The sequence below is a fragment of the Moschus berezovskii genome, chromosome 4 (assembly GCF_049115385.1).
Source record: "Moschus berezovskii isolate FMDL1 chromosome 4, NW_MosBer_1.0, whole genome shotgun sequence".
In the NCBI taxonomy this organism is placed as follows: domain Eukaryota; kingdom Metazoa; phylum Chordata; class Mammalia; order Artiodactyla; family Moschidae; genus Moschus; species Moschus berezovskii.
Window position 1 is genome coordinate 113,071,561 of NC_142463.1, and position 16,084 is coordinate 113,087,644.

The 16,084-nt window shown below is 41.1% G+C and overlaps 1 pseudogene; it reads left to right on the forward strand.

The window, feature by feature from the left end:
- Positions 1–5,503: 5,503 nt before the first annotated feature.
- On the forward strand, positions 5,504–8,742 carry LOC148778219 (T-cell surface glycoprotein CD1b-2-like; annotated as a pseudogene).
- Positions 8,743–16,084: the final 7,342 nt, after the last annotated feature.

Genomic DNA, 16,084 nt, shown 5'->3' on the forward strand with positions numbered 1-16,084 from the left:
GTACATAAAAGCACTGTTCACAGTAGTGAATAGTAAATAGGAGGAAATAGCCAAATGTCTTCTCATTGATGAGTGAATAAACAAACAAAAAAAGTTATGTATACACAATGGACTATTATTCAGCCCCCAAAAGCATGAAGGAGTAATACATGATGCAGCCTTGGGGTACTCCAAAAATATTATGATCAGTGTATTATGCTAAGTGAAAGAAATTAGACACCAAAAGATACATAATATGCTATTCCATTTATAAGATGTATTTCAAATAGGTAAATCCATAGAGACAGAAAGATTTTTGGTAGGGGTTTGAGGTGAAGGAAAAATGGGGGGATTGTCACTGTTTAATGGGTACATGATATTTTGGGGTGAAGAAAATGTTTTGGAAGTTGTTAGAGCTGGTGGTTGCACAGCATAGTAGTATACTGCATGCCACTGAATCGTGCACTTTAAGATTAGTAAGTTTTGTTATGTGTCACCTCAGTGATAAATGAATAAACAATTGTGAGATATGCACACTATAATAGAAACTCTAGAGTCTAAGATGGTTTATTATATAATAATGGAAGAAAAGATGGAAAATCTTTGGAGAGATAAATTGCATATAAAGTAGTAACAGGTAGACTAGCAGTTCAGTTCAGTTCAGTCGCTCAGTCGTGTCCAACTCTTTGAGACCCCATGAATCACAGCACGCCAGGCCTCCCTGTCCATCACCAACTCCTGGAGTTCACTCAAACTCATGTCCATCGAGTCGGTGATGCCATCCAGTCATCTCATTCTCTGTCGTCCCCTTCTCCTCCTACCCCCAATCCCTCCCAGGATCAGAGTCTTTTCCAGTGAGTCAACTCGTCGCATGAGGTGGCCAAAGTATTGCAGTTTCAGCTTTAGCATCAATCTTTCCAATGAACACCCAGGACTGACCTCCTTTAGAATGGACTGGTAGGATCTCCTTGCAGTCCAAGGGACTCTCAAGAGTCTTCTCCAGCACCACAGTTCAAAAGAATCAATTCTTTGGTGATCAGCTTTCTTCACAGTTCAACTCTCACATCCATACATGACCACGGGAAAAACCATAGCCTTGAGCAGATGGACCTTGGTTGGCAAAGTAATGTCTCTGCTTTTTAATATACTATCTAGGTTGGTCATAACTTTCCTTCCAAGGAGTAAGCGTCTTTTAATTTCATGGATGCAATCAGCATCTGCAGTGATTTTGGAGCCCCTCAAAATAAAGTCTGACACTGTTTCCATTGTTTTCCCATCTATTTCCCATGAAGTGATGGGACCAGATGCCATGATCTTCTTTTTCTGAATGTTGAGCTTCAAGCCAACCTTTTCACTCTCCTCTTTCTCTTTCATCAAGAGGCTTTTGAGTTCCTCTTCACTTTCTGCCATAAGGGTGGTGTCACCTGCATATCTGAGGTTATTGATATTTCTCCCGGCAATCTTGATTGCAGCTTGTGCTTCTTCCAGCCCAGCGTTCCTCATGATGTACTCTGCATATAAGTTAAATAAGCAGGGTGACAATATACAACCTTGACGTACTCCTTTTCCTATTTGGAACCAGTCTGTTGTTTCATGTCCAGTTCTGACTGTTGCTTCCTGATCTGCATACAGGTTTCTCAAGAGGCAGGTCAGGTGTTCTGGTATTCCCATCTCTTTCAGAATTTTCCACAGTTTATTGTGTCAAACCTTTTTCAAGAGTAGTAGAAAAACTTTTGCATGCATATATATAAATAATGTGCATAATATATATAATTTAGAAAGCATGAATTTTTGCCTAATTAAAAAATTGATGACATTTTGTTTCCACTTGTTTGACTTCGTATGAATAGAATGGTAGATTTCTAATTTAAAAAATAGATATGCAATAAGATTTACTGTATAGCACAGGGAACTATAGTAAATATCTGTAATAACCTATAATTAAAAATAATTTCAAAAATAATATATCTGTATATGTATAACTGAATCACCTTGCTGTGTACATGAAACACTGTAAGTGAATTATACTTCAATAAAATATATATATTAAGAAAAAAAAAAGAATCTATGAATCCTGGACAAGACTAAGCCAAGCAATGTTCCTGAGCTAAAAGGGAGTCTGTGAATTCACTTTCAAGTTTGGCATAATGTGGGATGTGTTAGTGCACAGCCGTGTCCCACTCTTTGGACCCTATGGACTGTAGCTCACCAGGCTCCTCCATCCATGTGATTCTCCAGCCAAGAATACTGGAGTGGGTTGCCATTTCCTTTTCTAGGGAAAATTCTAGACCCAGGGATCGAACCCGGGCCTCCTACATCACAGGCAGATTCTTTACCATCTGGACCACAAAGGAAACCCTAAGTTGGGGTGGGTGATGACAATTTGGGTGGTGAGGAGGTAGTGTAGAGCTATTATATGTGCACACAATAGGCACTCAATAAGTACTTGTTAAAAAAAATGAAAGAGTGCATACATAAATAAGTAGGTCAAAATATACTGGTCATTTTTGGGTCTACTGTTAACTATTAGCACTTGGTTAAAATCACAACATTAAGAACAAAAAGTAATACCACAGGCTACTCATTTGCTTCAATTTCTTTTGTTTAGTGTAACATCTTGCCAAAAAACCAGAAATATCAAAATTAAACCCCCCAAATCAATGAGTAATATTCAGTAAGACTTTATTGTGGATATAAAAACAGTTCACAAACAGGGAGCTTCCAAATTCAAAGACTGACGTGAAGCTTGGGGACACGAATTTATAGAATGACTTACAGAGGAAAAATGAGGACGTTATTAATTTTTAAAGTGATTGGTTATTACAGTGGAAGTTTCTCATGCCATTTTTAGGAAGATGACTATGTTTCTTTTATGATTGTCAGAGCCATTTACAAAAAATAATCTAGGTTGAATTTCACTTACACTCATGAAATAAGCCAGATTTAGTTTTTCTTACATGGTTTAAATGTTGTCTGCTCAGGAAATTCTCAAACCCAGACTCCATTTGTATTTAATGCTAATACTCTTAGATACTGTGACCACCACTCAGACTCTATAAGACAGCACACAGTAGCTTCCAGCTCATTAGATTCCAGCTCACTTGGGTACCTGCCTTGTACTTCAGTGGAAGGTCCTCTGTTGTCCTCAGGCTTAGAAATCTTGATTCTGGACCCAGGGTGTATGCTTTTCCTGCTTTTGGAGTAGATTGTAAGATGTTTGTTGTATTTATTTTTGTAGGGAACTTATGGGAATCAGAGGTAAATTTTTACCTTTTCATCGCTACCCTTTCACTCTGCTTTTCACCAATACAGACAGGACATTGTCTTCTGAGCTTCTTGATTGGAGTAACTGAGATTCAGAAATAATTTGTTTCCACTCAGGTTTTTGTTTTGGCAACATGGGCTTTTGAGCGAGGACCCGAACATGGGTCTCCTGCATTGCAGGCAGATTCTTTATCATCTGAGCCACTAGGGGAGACCAAGAAAACTGGACTGTGTTTTATAGTATTAACGTGGAACAAAAATTAAGTTCTGAGGGCCCTTATTCCTGGCCATCATCTTCACATTGCAGTGAGTCTGTCAATACCCTTAACCAAGTTTTAGCCAAGTAGGTGATACTAATGGTGATGGTAACAACAGTACAAGAGCACAGATTCACTTTCGCAGTGTCTGACTCCCTGAAATCGGGGCTGGAGTTCTCAGAATCTCCCTTTCTCTGGTGCGTCTCCATTCTCGGAGCAGGTCTCTCTGTGAATGTACATCAAGGTAGTGTGGCCACTCACACCGATCCATTTGGTGTTCTCTCCAAGACTACCTGCACTACCTCTCTGTTACTGCTACCTAACTGTCAGTGCTATATTTGCTGTATGAGAGAATTACCTACTCATTATGCCCATACATAAAATGTGTTCTTGCCAGTGAATCTACAGTAGGTTGTATAAACTGAATCTTGAGTGTCCAACTCAATGGTTACAAAGAACAAACAATGAGGCGATGTCATGATGTACAGGCAGTGAATGTTGTGTGAATGCTGTTGTCTGTGGTTGTTACACAAAAACTGAATTAGATTATACTATGTACTGGATTCTGGGAATATTGTTCAAACTTCCTTACTTTGGAATTTTTTATTCTTGATTTTATAATTATGTAGTGAAAATCTTGGTGAAGTTTATTCTGATTTATTTCCAGGAAAAAAGAATGTTTTATGACTCATTTTGTATCTTCTTTTCTATGTAAATAAGATGACTTAGTGAAAACCTCTCCTTATACTCAAAATGTAGATGATATATATCCAAAAATTTGGAATATTTTTCCTGAGTGGAGAAAACCAAGAATTATCCTGAGATCCAACATACTGATTACAGTCCAAATATTTCTCCAGTGAATGCTAAATGTATTATTAAAACTTGCCAAATGTATATAAAGAGGACATAGGATATGACATCTTAAGACAAACATCTCTGAACTTTTGGTGAAAAAATGCCAAGTTACTTGCTGACATAGCAATGTTTTATTTGGTAATAGGAAAGACCAAAATATAGACGGAGATTATAAAATATTAGAGAAAGAGAAGGAAGTTCTACTGTTAATGAGCCTACTACAAAAAGGTATTTTGACTTGGCCTGAAGCTGGGGCATAATTCCTGCAGTTTTATTTGTCTCATGAAGATTGGGTACTGAAAGTAGTAGAGGAGAAGAGCTACTGAAAAGAACGTGACATACCATTGGCCAACGTAATTTTCAACCTCAGAAATTCCTGTGGTGTAAGAGGATTTTGCTCAGAATATAAACTATTTATTATATTTAATTCTGGGACTTGGGTCCAAGAATCAAATATAAAAAAGACAGTGATTGTTAACACACATGCACACACAGAAAATTTAACATGGAATTAAAAAGCCAGGTAAGAAGAATGAGATAAGAAAGAAGGGCCATTGAGATATTGGGAAGAGGTAATGATGAAGTGCCAGGGGTGAGAAGGCAATGGGGAAGGAGAACAAGATAAGTAGAGCCAAAGGGATTCTAGATGAAAGACTGGAAGCTGAGCAATTGTTTAATATTATCCTCTTATTTCAAAGATGTGGAAATAAGAGCTAGGAAGGTGAAATACCCTTTCATCATCATTTGCTACCTTGGAAAAATGCTTTTCCAAGGTAGTAAGTATAAAGCAGACTGAGTTCAAGGAATGGAAATGAGAGGCAGAGTGGGAGTCTAGAGCTGTGGGAGGTACAGTTTTTCTGAGGTGTGCAATTTGGGTCAGAAATTTTTCAGCTGGGGAAGAGAGGAAGTCATTTTGCTGCTGCTGCTACTGCTGCTAAGTCGCTTCAGTCGTGTCCGACTCTGTGCGACCCCATAGACAGCAGCCCACCAGGCTTCCCCGTCCCTGGGATTCTCCAGGCAAGAACACTGGAGTGGGTTGCCATTTCCTTCTCCATTTAGTCATTTTAGAGTACTGAGAAAAAGGTTTGCAGAAACAAGAGATTAAATACCAGCTCTGAGAGTCAGAAGATCTACTTCCCAGTGAAATGCTGCTTCTACCTCTTCTATTGCTAGCGGTTATCCTCCCATTTGGTGACAATAAAGATGGTAAGAGTAACTCTGGCTGCTCTCAGCACAGGTGCAGGGGTTCGGATAAAACATGCCGCACCTACCGCTAAGGGTCTGGGCTCTGCTGTCTCCAGCCCTCTCCCCTATTCTGGAGGCTGGGGATGGAGTCAGAAGCCTTGGGAGAGAACTGTTTCAGGCTCTATGTTGTTCAGACTCTGGGTTCTTTTTCATTGCATCCTGATTCTACGTTTTTCCTCATTCTTTTCAACTTTCCACCAACACAGTGTTCCAGTGGTCAAACTCCTACCCTATCATCCATATTTGGACATTTGCCAACAGTTCCTGGGCTCAAAACCAAGGCTCAGGCTGGTTGGATGATTTGCAGATTCGTGGCTGGGACAGTGACTTGGGCACTACCATTTTCCTGAAGCCCTTGTCCAAGGGGAACTTTAGTGATGAGGAGATGACCGAGCTGCAGGACCTATTCCGAGTCTACTTCATTGGATTCACTCGGGTTGTGCAGGACCATGTCAGTGAGTTCCAGTTGGAATGTGAGTACAGTCCTCTGATCTTGAGAGACTCTCAGTGACTTTTCTCTCCCTTGGTCAGGCTACTATTCCCTCTGATCATGGTCCACTCCTTCCCTCTTTACTCAACCGCATGCACACAGCTCTCCAGAGTAGTCTCCAACCCTGACTCCTTACCTCCACCCGGTATCCCAGATTCTTCCTGTTTCTTGCACTTTTGTGTAATAGATGATATTCCTGCTTTGTAGCCATTTCCTGTTTTGTGTGTATGTCACTTGCCACTCTCAAAACCTAGGAAAAACTCCTTTTCCTGCTGTGTGATGGAATGAACTAAAGTATGACTTCCCCATCCTCCAATTCATATCCTCAAGCATCTGCTGCCTATTCTCCTCTCCCAGTGTAACCCTCCCCTTCACCCTGGAATGCTGCCCTCCTGACTCCATTACGCATTGCTCCTCTTCTCTCCTCTTGCCCACTGTACGTCCTTAAAAGAGCCCATCCCCACTGTTTATGATAGGCATACCTCTAACCAATGCTCTTCTTCCTGAAAAGTCCTGAATACTGCAATTGGTTTTTGAGTTATCATTTCACATCTCAGACCTTTCTTGCCACTAAAATCCAAAGGCCTATGCCTTTTCCTCGTCCTTTTCTTTGTTGTTTGCATTTTAAATAACTTGTCTCTGTTTTCCTTTACAGACCCCTTTGTGATCCAGGTCATAGAAGGCTGTGAGCTGCATTCTGGGGAGGCCATAGGAAACTCTTTGAGAGGAGCTTTAGGAGGATTGGATTTTGTGAGGGTCCAGAATCATTCCTGTGTGCCTGCACCATACAGTGGCAGCAGGGGATAGAAGTTTTGTGCACTCATGACTCAGTACCCAGGCATCTCTGATATCATTGAGAGGCTCCTCTCAGAAACTTGTCCTCGATATCTCCTGGGTGTCCTCGATGCAGGGAAGGCGGAACTGCAGAAGCAAGGTTAGTTTTGTTCCCTCCCCAAGACTTTTCTATTTTACCTCCCACCACTTTCTTTAAATTCAAAAGTGGAGAATACCTAAGTTGAGAGGTGTTTAATCAATAAATGATCTGATTCCCATAGGAGTGGAAGAGGCAACTATCCAAATTTGTGGGTTTCTGAGTCTCCATGCTCTGGATTAGAGTCATAGTCTGAGATTCTTACTGCTCCTTCCTGCCCCAGTGAAGCCTGAGGCCTGGCTGTCCAGTGGCCCCACCTCTGGGCCTGGCCGCCTACTGTTGGCATGCCACGTCTCAGGATTCTACCCAAAACCTGTGCGGGCGATGTGGATGAGGGGTGAGCAGGAGCAGCCTGGCACTCAGCAAGGGGACGTCATGCCCAGTGCTGACTGGACTTGGTATCTGCGAGTAACCCTGGATGTGGCGGCTGGGGAGGCGGCTGGCCTGAGTTGCCGAGTGAAGCACGGCAGTCTGGGAGACCAGGACCTCGTCCTGTACTGGGGTGAGGAGGAACGGGGGCCCAGCTGGGGACGGGAGGAGGAGGTCCTCAAGAACAGAGGACAGTCCTGAGGAAGGGGAGAGACTTGATGGATGAGCTATGGAGGGAGGGAAGGAGAGGGGGAAGAAAGAGTGACAGGGAGAGTTAGGAAGGGAGAGACAAAGAAGGAGAGATAGAGTTTGAGATTTATTTCTAGGACTACAGTGCCAGAGGCATGAAAATAGCTGATCTAAGGCAGGGAATAGGTAAGAATGAAGGACTATAAACTGGGTGGGATGGGGCAAGAAGGACAGACTGAGGGTGGCTGTGAGAATGTGACATCTGGGGATGTGAGAAAGGGAACCAGAGATGTCCAATCATCAAAAGCAGGGAACAGTGGGTGCTGACAGTCGGGTGGACAAGGAGGCCTGGAGAACTAGAGAATGGGTTTGAAGTGATATCCCTTTGTCTTCTCCCAATTGCCAGGACACCCCGCATCCATCGGCTTGATACTTGTGGCAATAATAGTGCCCTCCTTGATCCTTTCGATATGTCTGGCATTATGGTTTTGGAGACGCTGGTGAGTTTTCATTTTTTAATCTTTCTTTTCTATTCATCCTTTTATTCTTTCCCTCCATTTTATCTGTTAATACTATGCCCTTTTAGCTTCAATATTTCCACTAGAAACTTTCCCCAAGTCCCATCTGTAGGTAAATTTAGTTTTTTTAAAATTGCAGTAAATTACATTATGGAAAATTTATTGCATTAGCCATTTTTACACATATAGTTTAGTAGTCTTAAGTGAATTCACATTTTATGCAGCCAATCTCTAGAACTCTTTTCATCTTGAAAAACTAAAAGTCTGTGCCCATTAAACCACTTTCCCCAATCCTTGCTCCCTCAGGCCCTGCCAAGCACCATTCTACTTTCTGTCTATATGAATCTCTATACTCTAGGTACCTCTAGAAGTGGAATCATTCGCCTTTTTGAGAATGGTTATTACATTTAGCATTATGTCTTCATAATTCATTCATGTGGTGGTCTGTATTAGAATTTCTTTCCTTTTAAAAATTGTTTTTTTTTTTTTTTACCTGTTGATCTTTCAACAGACACTTGGGTTAATTCAACAGTCATCTTTTGCCTGTTGTGAATAACGCTGCTATGAACATAGTGTATACATATCACTTAAGAATAGCAATTTTTTGCTTGTGTTCTTAACAGGTCATATCAGAATATCTGATGAGTCCTGAATGTTTCCTTTTCCATTTGGAATAAGTATCCAGGAACCCTGAAACTAAAGTTGTCAGCCTAGGAGTCAATCTCATCATATTTCATCAAATGAGCATCACATTTGATCAAATCATTGTTTCTGTAGGTTGTAAGATAAATCATAATTTATATCCTAGCAGAAACATAAATGAAAATTATTGATATGAGACAATATCACTAGCAGGATCCTCTCAGTTTTCATAGATCTGATTTGTGAGAAAGAATATACCTTGGAATAAATGAAATGATGTACACAACTTCATGGTAACATTCTTCTGACTTCTTATTTAAAACTTTTTTTTTTTTTTTTGCTTCTGCCTGCTGAAATATCATGTTTCAAATGGAACTAACTGTAATTATGCTGAGATAATTGTATTTGCAGAGCTGCCAAACATTTTTAACAAAATTTCTCCATCTTGGCCTGGATGATTTCCTGACTATAATGGTTAGCTGAGCAGCTTATTTTTCCAGAAAGCCTTCCTCAGTGCTACAGTGGAAGTAACCCTCCCTTGACTGGTATCTTGCATCAGTTCAGTTCAGTTCAGTTCAGTCGCTCAGTCGTGTCCGACTCTTTGTGACCCCATGAATCACAGCACCCCAGGCCTCCCTGTCCATCACCAACTCCCGGAGTTCACTCAAACTCATGTCCATCGAGTTGGTGATGCTATCCATCCATCTCATTCTCTGTCGTCCCCGTCTCCTCCCACCCCCAATCCCTCCCAGCATGAGTCTTTTCCAGTGAGTCAACTTGTCGCATGAGGTGGCCAAAGTATTGCAGTTTCAGTTTTAGCATCAGTCCTTCCAATGAACACCCAGGATTGATCTCCTCTAGAATGGACTTGTTGGACCTCCTTGCAGTCCAAGGGACTCTCAAGAGTCTTCTCCAGCACCACGGTTCAAAAGCATCAATTCTTAGGCGATCAACTTTCTTCACAGTCCAACTCTCACATCCATACATGACCACGAAAAAGACCATAGCCTTGACTAGACAGACCTTTGATGGCAAAGTAATGTCTCTGCTTTTTAACATACTATCTAGGTTGGTCATAACTTTCCTTTCAAGGAGTAAGCATCTTTTAATTTCATGGCTGAAATCAGCATCTGCAGTGATTTTGGAGCCCGAAAAAAATAAAGTCTGACACTGTTTCCACTGTTTCCCCATCTATTTCCCATGAAGTGAGGGAACCAGACAGCATGATCTTGGTTTTCTGAATGTTGAGCTTCAAGCCAACCTTTTCACTCTCCTCTTTCACTTTCATCAAGAGGCTTTTGAGTTCCTCTTCACTTTCTGCCATAAGGGTGGTGTCATCTGCATATCTGAGGTTATTAATATTTCTCCCGGCAATCTTGATTCCAGATTGTGCTTCTTCCAGCCCAGCGTTTCTCATGATGTACTCTGCATATAAGTTAAATAAGCAGGGTGACAATATAAAACCTTGACGTACTCCTTTTCCTATTTGGAGTTCTGACTGTTGTTTCCTGATCTGCATACAGGTTTCTCAAGAGGCAGATCAGGTGTTCTGGTATTCCCATCTCTTTCAGAATGTTCCACAGTTTATTGTGATCCACACAGTCAAAAGCTTTGACATAGTCAATGAGGCAGAAATAGATGTTTTTCTGGAACTCTCTTGCTTTCTCCATGATCCAGTGGATGTTGGCAATTTGATCTCTGGTGCCTCTGCCTTTTCTAAAACCTGCTTGAACAACTGGAAGTTCACGGTTCACATATTACTGAAGCCTGGCTTGGAGAATTTTGAGCATGACTTTACTAGTGTGTGAGATGAGTGCAATTGTGCTTGCATAGATCCACTTTACTCATACCCAGAACACTACAGTTCTTATTGTTTTTCTTTTCTTTCTACATATAAGTTCCTTGAGAGAAGAGCTTGCTTTTGGTGGATCTCTGGCCCAAATCATATTTTTGTGTGTAGTGTTTTTATTGTTATTCTAAAGCTATCTTGTGTGTATAGGCTGGTGAGATATGGTGTATAGTGAGACAGGTGGATAGTATGGAGTATAGCATACAGTGGGTTTAAGTGAGTACATAATTGTGTTGATTTACAGGAAACTAGAATTTTTCTATGTGGAAAAGTTGATGTGAGTAAATGAGCAAAACTCTAGTTTTAAACCTGAATTGCAAGTATAAATAAAAAAAAAATCATAATATTAAGACTTAAAAAAAGGTCCTGACCACTTAAAAAACCCTAAAATGAAGGCTTTGAACTCAGATTAAGGCTTTCACATAATATTTTCCCACTGCTGCTGCTGCTGCTGCTAAGTCACTTCAGTCGTGTCCGACTCTGTGCGACCACATAGACGGCAGCCGACCAGGCTCCGCTGTCCCTGGGATTCTCCAGGCAAGAACACTGGAGTGGGTTGCTATTTCCTTCTCCAATGTGGGAAAGTGAAAAGTGAAAGTGAAGTCGCTCAGTCGTGTCCGACTAGTAGCGACCCTATGGACTGCAGCCCACCAGGCTCTTCTGTCCATGCTATTTTCTAGGCAAGAGTACTGGAGTGGCTTGCCATTGCCTTCTCCGATTTTCCCACTACCAGGAACCGAAGTACCTTGGAGAAGTGGCTGATTTCTAGTTTGGAGCAGGAAGTTTCTCCAAGAGTCTGGAACACCTTTGCCATACCAGACGGTAAAGGGAAGTTCAATGAATTATATATGATAAAAGGATTCATAAGCGACTGGGTTGAAAAAAACTCCCATGTCATAATTGGGACAGTTTGGGTCTCAAGAGAATCAATGGCTAGGATTTGATGTTGTTGTTTAATAGCTAAGTTGTGTGGAATCTTTGTGACCCCATGGACTGCAGCATGCCAGGCTTCAGGGTCCTTCACTGTCTCCTGGAGATTGTGAAAATTCATGTCCATTGAATCAGTGAAGCTATCTAATCATCTCATCCTCTGTCACTCCCTTCTGCTTTTGCCTTCCATCTTTCCCAGCATCAGAGTCTTTTCCAATTCATCGGCTCCTTGCATCAGGTGGCCAGAGTGTTGGAACTTCAGCTTCATCATCAGTCTATCCAATGAATATGCAAAGTTGATTTCCTTTAAGACCAACTGGATTGATCTCCTTGCAGTCCAAGGAACTCTAAAGAGTCTTATTCAGCCCTTCAGTTCAGTTCAGTTCAGTCGCTCAGTCATGTCTGACTCTTTGCGACCCCATGAATCATAGCATGCCAGGCCTTCCTGTCCATTACCAACTCCTGGAGTTCACTCAAACTCACCTCCATCGAGTTGGTGATACCATCCAGCTATCTCATTCTCTGTCTTCCCCTTCTCCTTCTGCCCCCAATCCCTCCCAGCATCAGAGATTTTTCCAGTGAGTCAACTCTTCCCATGAGGTGGCCAAAGTATTGGAGTTTCAGCTTTAGCATCAGTCCTTCCAATGAACACCCAGGACTGATCTTTAGAATGGACTGGTCGGATCTCCTTGAAGTCCAAGGGACTCTCAAGAGTCTTCTCCAACACCACAGTTCAAAAGCATCAATTCTTCGGCGATCAGTTTTCTTCACCGTCCAACTCTCACATCCATACATGACCATGGGAAAAACCATAGCCTTGACTAGATGGACCTTGGTTGGCAAAGTAATGTCTTTGCTTTTTAATATGCTATGACTCTACACATGGACATCACCAGATGGTCAACACCAAAATCAGATTGATTATATTCTTTGCAGCCAAAGATGGAGAAACGCTATACCGTTAGCACAAACAAGACCAGGAGCGGACTGTGGCTCAGATCATGAACTCCTTATTGCCAAATTCAGACTTAAATTGAAGAAAGTATGGAAAATCACTAGACCATTCAGGTATGACCTAAATCAAACCCCTTATGATTATACAGTGGAAGTGAGAAATAGATTTAAGGGACTAGATCTGATAGATAGAGTGCCTGATGAACTCTGGATGGAAATTCGTGACATTGTACAGGAGACAGGGATCAAGACCAACCCCAAGGAAAAGAAATGCAAAAAAGCAAAGTGGCTATCTGAGGAGGCCTTACAAATAGCTGTGAAAAGAAGAGAAATGAAAAGCAAAGTAGAAAAGGAAAGATATAAGCATCTGAATGCAGAGTTCCAAAGAATAGCAAGGAGAGATAAGAAAGCCTTCCTCAGCGATCAATGCAAAGAAATAGAGGAAAGCAACAGAATAGGAAAGAGAAGAGATCTCTTCAAGAAAATTAGAGATACCAAGGGAATATTTCATGCAAAGATGGGCTCGATAAAGGACAGCCCTTCAGTTAGAAAACATCAATTCTTTGTCACTCAACCTTCTGAACAGTCCAACTCTTACATCCATACATTGTTGTTGTTGTTCAGTCTCTCAGTCCTGTCTGACTCTTTGTGACCCCATGGACTACAGCACACCAGGCTTCCCTGTTCATCACAAATCTGCAGTTTGCTCAAACTCACATCCATTTAATCAGTGATGCTATCCAATCATCTCATCCTGTGTTGCCCGTTTCTCCTCTTGCCCTCAATCTTTCCCAGCATCAGGGTCTTTTCCAATGAGTCGACTCTTCACATCAGGTGGCCAAAGTATTGGAACTTCAGCTTCAACATCCATCCTTCCAATGAATATTCAAGGTTGGTTTCCTTTAAGATATGCTGGTTTGATCTCTTTGCTGTCCAAGGGACTCTCAAGAGTCTTCTTCAGCACTACAGTTTGAAAGCATGAATTCTTAGGCACTCAGCTTTCTTCATGGTCCAAATCTTACATCTGTACATGGCTACTGGAAAAACCATAGCTTTGACAATACAGATCTTTGTTGTCAAGGTGATGTCTCTTCTTTTCAATATGCTGTCTAGGTTTGTCATTGCTTTTCTTCCAAGGGCAAGTGTCTTAATTTTGTGGCTGCAGTCATTGTCCACAGTGATTTTGGAGCCCAAGAAAATGAAATCTGCCACTGTTTCCATTTTCCCCCATCTATTTGTTGTCAGGTGATGGGATCAGCTGCCATGATCTTAGTCTTCTGAATTTGAGTTTTAAGCCAGCTTTTTCACTCTCCTATTTTACCTTCATCAAGAGACTCTTTAGTTGCACTTCACTTTTTCCACAAGGGTAGTGTCATCTGCACATCTTAGGTTATTGATATTTCTCCTGGCAATCTTGATTATGGCTTGTGCTTCATCCAGCCTGGTGTTTTGTATGATGTACTCTGCATAGAAGCTAAATAAGCAGGTTGACAATATACAGCCTTGATGTACTCCTTTCCCAGTTTTCACCAGTTTGTTGTTCCATGTCTGGTTCTAATCTTTGCTTTTCGACCTGCATACATGTTTCTCAAACCATCTCTTGAAGAATTTTTGAAAAATTGTTGTGATCCACACAGTCAAAGGCTTTAGCATAGTCAATGAAGCAGAAAGTGAAAGTCGATCAGTTGTGTCCGACCCTTTGCCACCCCATGGACTATACAGTCTATGGAATTCTCTAGGCCAAAATACTGGAGAGGTAGCTTTTCTCTTCTCCAGGGGATCCTCCCAACCCAGGGATTGAATCCAGATCTCCTGCATTGCAGGTGGATTCTTTACCAGCTGAGCCACAAGGGAAAGCCTCAATGATGCAGAAGGAAATTCTCACATCCATACTCCATGTGTATGTAGTTTTAATACTCTTTTTTATTTTTGGAATTCCCTTCATCTATGTTCCAGCAGATGTTAACAATTTGATCTCTGGTTCCTCTACCTTTTCTAAATCCAGCTTGAACATCTAGAAGTTAACTTTTGGCACATGGTTTAAATTACAACATTAAAAACAAAAAGTTATAGCACAGGCTACACAGTTGCTTGAGTTTCCTTTGTTTAGTTTATCAACATGCCCCAAATCCAGAAATGGAAAAATTAAAACCACCAAATCAGTGAGTAATATTTAGTAAGAGCTTATTGTGGATATAAAAACAATTCACAAATTGGCAGATTCCAAATTAAAAGACTGATGTGAAGTTTAGGGACATGAAATTACAGAATGACTTACAGAGTAAAAATGAGGCAGTTATTAATTTTTACATGATTGGTTACTACAGTAGAAATTTCTCTTGCCATTTTTAAGTAGTTGACTTCTCTTTCTTTTATGATTGTCAGAGCTATTTACAAAACAAACCTAGCCTGAGTTTCACTAACTTTTGTGAAATAAGTTGGTTTTAGTTTTCTTACATGGCTTAAACTTTTTTGTCTGTTCGGGAAATTCTCACATCCGTACTCCATGTGTATGCAGTTTTAATACTCTTTAGATACTATGACCACCACTCAGACTGTCCAGGATGGCACAGTAGCTGTCCTCAGGCAACCATTAGATACAAGCTCACTTGGGCAACTGCTTTGTACTTCAGTGGAAGGTCCTCTGGTGTCCTCAGACTTTCAGAAATCTTACTTCTGGACTTGAGGTGTGTGTCTTCCTTCCTTTTGGAGTAGACTTTAAGGTACTTGTATTTATTTTTGTAGGGAACGTAAGGGAATCAGAAGTAAATTTTCACCTTTTTATCTCTACCATCTCAGTCTAATTTTCACCAATAAAGGCAAGGTCTTGTTTACTGATCCTCTTGATTGGAGTAATTGAGGTTTTGAAATAATTTGTTTCCACTCAGGTTTTCACTTTGGTACCATGGGCCATTGAGAGAAGAGCCTTTATAGTATTAGTACAGAGTAAAAATCAAGCTCTGAGTGCCATACTTCCTGGACATCATCTTCGTGTCCCAGTGAGTCTGTCAGTACCTTTAGCCAAGTTTTAGCCAGTCAGGAGATACTAATGGTAATGATAAAAGTGGTATAGAGAGCATAGGTTCACTTTTCCAGTGTCTGACTCCCTGAAATGGGGGCTGGAGTTCTCAGAATCTCCCTTTCTCTGGTGCGTCTCCATTCTCGGAGCAGGTCTCTCTGTGAATGTACACCAAGGTAGTGTGGCCACTCACACCGATCCATTTGGTGTTCTCTCCAAGACTACCTGCACTACCTTTCTGTTACTGCTACCTCACTGTCAGTGCTATATTTGCTGTATGAGAGAATGAGATGAGTGGACGAACCAAAGGAATACTTCCTGATTAAAAGAGACTGGAAGTTGAGCAATTGTTTAGTATTACCCTCTTATTTAATAGATGTGGAAATAAAGGATTGGGAAGGTGAAATAACTCTTCAGCATCATAAGGGAGCTTTTCCAGGGTAGTAAGTATAAAGGAGATGAAGACCAAAGAATGGAAATGAGGTGGAGTGGGAGTTCAGAGCTGTGGGAGGAACAGTTTTTCTGAGATGTGCAATGTGGGTCAAAGATTTGTCAGTTGGGGAAGAGAGGAAGTCAATTTAGAGTACTGA